Here is a 4,397-nt window from a genome sequence, read left to right on the forward strand (position 1 = left end):
GTAATTTGGGGGAAAAAAATGGGAATTTGGGCAAAAAAATCTGGGAATTTGGGCAAAAATAAAAGGGGTTGGGGGGGAAAGGGGGATTTGGGGGAAAAAATGGGGATTTGGGGAAAAAGAAATGGGAATTTGGGGGGAAAAAAAGGAAATTTGGGAAAAAAAGAAAAGGGAATTTTGGGGGAAAAATCCGGGAATTTGGGGGAAAAAAGAAATGGGAATTTGGGGGGAAAAAAAGGAAATTTGGGAAAAAAAGAAAAGGGAATTTTGGGGGAAAAAATCTGGGAATTTGGGGAAAAGAAATGGGAATTTTGGAGAAAAAATAAGGGGATTTGGGGGGGGGGAAAATTTGGGGAATTTGGGGGGAAAAACCGGGAATTTGGGCAAATAAAAAAAGGTTATTTAGGAGAAAAAACCCCGGTAATTTGGGGGAAAAAAATGGGAATTTGGGCAAAAAAATCTGGGAATTTGGGCAAAAATGAAAGGGGTTGGGGGGAAAGGGGGATTTGGGGAGGAAAATGGGGATTTGGGGAAAAAATGGGAATTTTGGGAAAAATCTGGGAATTTGGGGGAAAAAAAGAGAATTTGGGCAAAGGAAAATGGGGATTTGGGGGGGAAAAAATTTGGGAGTTTGGGCAAAAAAAATGGGGAATTTTGGGGAAAAAATTGGGAATTTTGGGCAAAAAGAAATGGGAATTGTGGAGGAAATAAAAGGGGATTTGGGGAAAAAGAGATCTGGGAATTTGGGGCGAAAAAACGGTAATTTGGGCAAAAAAAAAAAGGGAATTTAGGGGGAAAAACCCGGTAATTTGGGGGAAAAAACCGGGGATTTGGGCAAAAAAATCCGGGAATTTGGGCAAAAATAAAAGGGGTTGGGGGGGAAAGGGGGATTTGGGGGAAAAAATGGGGATTTGGGGAAAAATCTGGGAATTTGGGGAAAAAATGGGGAATTTTGGGGAAAAGACGGGAATTTTGGGGGAAAAAATGAGAATTTGGGCAAAGGAAAATGGGGATTTGGGGGGGAAAAAATCTGGGAGTTTGGGCAAAAAGAATGGGGAATTTTGGGGAAAAAAAAGGGAATTTTGGGCAAAAAGAAATGGGAATTGTGGAGGAAATAAAAGGGGATTTGGGGGAAAAAATTTTGGGAATTTGGGGGGAAAAACCGGTAATTTGGGCAAAAAAAAAAGGGAATTTAGGGGGAAAAACCCGGTAATTTGGGGGAAAAATTCGGGGATTTGGGCAAAAAAATCCGGGAATTTGGGGAAAAAAAATCCGGGAATTTGGGCAAAAATAAAAGGGGTTGGGGGGAAAGGGGGATTTGGGGGGAAAAATGGGGATTTGGGGAAAAAATGGGGATTTGGGGGAAAAATGGGAATTTGGGGAAAATAAAACCCCGGGAATTTGGGAAAAAAAAGAAGGGAATTTGGGGAAAAAACGGGAATTTTGGGGAAAAAAGAAGGGAATTTGGGCAAAAAAATGGGGATTTGGGGGAAAAATAAAGGGGGTGGGGGGGAAGGGGGATTTGGGGGAAAAAAAGGGGAATTTTTTGGGGAAAAAAAGGGGATTTGGGGAAAAAAACCACGGGAATTTTGGGCAAAAAGAAATGGGAATTTGGGGAAAAAATGGGAAATTTGGGGAAAAATCCGGGAATTTGGGGGGAAAAAGAAATGGGAATTTGGGCAAAATAAAACCCCGGGAATTTGGGCAAAAAAAAAGGGGATTTGGGGGAAAAAAAAGGAAATTTGGGAAAAAAAGAAAAGGGAATTTGGGGGGGAAAAATCTGGGAATTTGGGCAGAAAAAAAGGGGATTTGGGGGAAAAATAAAGGGGGTGGGGGGCAAAGGGGATTTTGGGGAAAAATGCGGGAATTTTGGGCAAAAAGAAATGGGAATTTGGGGGGAAAAATAAGGGGATTTGGGGAAAAAAATCTGGGAGTTTGGGGAAAAAAATGGGAATTTGAGAAAAAAAGAAAAGGGAATTTTGGGGAAAAAAATGGGGAAAAATCTGGGAATTTGGGGGGGAAAAAAGGGAATTTGGGGAAGAAAATGGGAATTTGGGCAAAATAAAACCCCGGGAATTTGGGAAAAGAAATGGGAATTTTGGGGTAAAAAAATAAATACGGGAATTTAGGGAAAAAAAAGAGAATTTGGGGGAAAAAGAGAAGGGAATTTGGGGGGAAAAAATAAGAATTTGGGGAAAATAAAACCCCGGGAATTTGGGCAAAAGAAATGGGGATTTGGGGGAAAAAACCGGGAATTCTGGGCAAAAAGAAATGGGAATTTTGGAGAAAAAATAAGGGGATTTGGGGGGAAAAATGGGAATTTGGGGGGAAAAAAAGAGGGAATTTAGGGGAAAAAAACCCCGGTAATTTGGGGAACAAAAATGGGAATTTGGGCAAAAAAATCTGGGAATTTGGGGAAAAAAAATCCGGGAATTTGGGCAAAAATAAAAGGGGTTGGGGGGGAAAGGGGGATTTGGGGGGAAAAATGGGGATTTGGGGAAAAAATGGGAATTTGGGGAAAATAAAACCCCGGGAATTTGGGGGGAAAAAAATATGGGGATTTGGGGGAAAACCCGGGAATTTTGGGCAAAAAGAAATGGGAATTTGGGGAAAAAATGGGAATTTTGGGGGAAAAGAATCCGGGAATTTGGGGGGAAAAAAGGGGATTTGGGGAAAAAAAATCTGGGAATTTGGACAAAAAAAAAGAAGAGATTTTGGGGGGGGGAAATGGGAATTTGGGGGGAAAAAAAGGGAATTTGGGAAAAAAGGAAAAGGGAATTTGGGGGAAAAAATGGGAGTTTGGGGGGAAAAAAAGGGAATTTGGACAAAAAGAAATACAGGAATTTGGGGAAAAAATCCGGGAATTTTGGGCAAAAAGAAATGGGAATTTGGGGGGAAAAAGGGGGAATTTGGGAAAAAAAACCCACCGGATTTTGGGGAAAATACCGGGAATTTTGGGCAAAAAATGGGAATTTGGGAAAAGAAGAACAGGGAATTTGGGGGAAAAAATCTGGGGATTTGGGGCAGAAAAACGGGAATTTGGGCAAAAAACCAGGAATTTGGGCAAAAAAAAAAAGGCAAAAATCTGGGAATTTTGGGCAAAACGGAATGGGAATTTGGGGAAAAAACCCCGGGAATTTGGGGGGGAAACGGGGATTTGGGGGAATTTGGGGACTTTTGGGTCAATTTTGGGGATTTTTTGGGTCAAATTTGGGAATTGGGTGGGTTTTGGGTGAATTTGGGTCATTTTGGGGCATTTTGGGTGGATTTGGATGGATTTGGGTGGATCCTGGGGCATTTTGGTCATTTTGGGGTTTTTTGGGTGGATTTTGGGTGATTTGGGTGGATTTGGGCGCATTTTGGTCATTTTGGGGGGTTTTGGGTGGATTTGGGTGGATTTTGGGGCATTTTGGGTGAATTTGGGTTATTTGGGGGGGATTTGGGTGGATTTTGGGCCATTTTGGGGGATTTTGAGTGAATTTTGAGGCATTTTGGGTGGATTTTGGGGCATTTTGGGTCAATTTTGGGTGAACTTGGGTGAATTTGGGTGGGTTTTGGGTGGATTTTGGGGCATTTTGCGTGAATTTTGGGTGAATTTGGGTGATTTTGGGTCGATTTGGGGGCATTTTGGTCATTTTGGGGGGTTTTGGGTGAATTTGGGTGGATTTTGGGGGATTTTGGGTCGATGTTGGGTGGATTTGGGGTGGATTTTGGGTGATGCTGGGTGAATTTTGGGGGATTTTGGTGGATTTTGGGTCAAATTTGGGTGAATTTGGGTGGTTTTGGGTGATGTTGGGTGGATTTTGGGTGGATTTTGGGTGGATTTTGGGGCATTTTGGGTGAATTTGGGTGGATTTTGGATGTATTTGGGTGGATTTGGGTGGATTTTAGGCATTTTGTGTGGATTTGGGGTGGATTTGGGGGGATTTTGGGTCTGTTTTGGGTGAATTGAGGTGATTTTGGCTGGGTTTGGGCCATTTTGGGTGGATTCGAGTGATTTGGGGTGGATTTTTGGGGGGATTTTGGGGCATTTTGGGTCCCCCCAGGTGGAGCTGCCTGAGGTGACCCCGCGGGAGCTGCAGCTGCTGCTGGAGGCCGAAGGTCAGAGGTCACCCAGGGGTCACTCGGGGTCACTCAGGGGTCACTCGGGGTCACTCAGGGGTCACTCAGGGGTCATTTAGGGTCACTCGGGGTCACTCAGGGTCATTTTTGGGTCATTTTGGGCCATTTTTGTTCCCTTTTTGGTAATTTTTGGGTCACTTTGGGTGGATTTTGGGTCACTTTGGGTCATTTTGGGTGGATTTTGGGCCATTTTTGCTCATTTTTGGGTCACTTTGGGTGCATTTGGAGCCGTTTTGGGTCATTTTTGGTCCCTTTTTGGACATTTTTGGGTGGATTTT

Source organism: Coloeus monedula (assembly GCF_965178545.1).
Source record: "Coloeus monedula genome assembly, chromosome: 32".
In the NCBI taxonomy this organism is placed as follows: domain Eukaryota; kingdom Metazoa; phylum Chordata; class Aves; order Passeriformes; family Corvidae; genus Coloeus; species Coloeus monedula.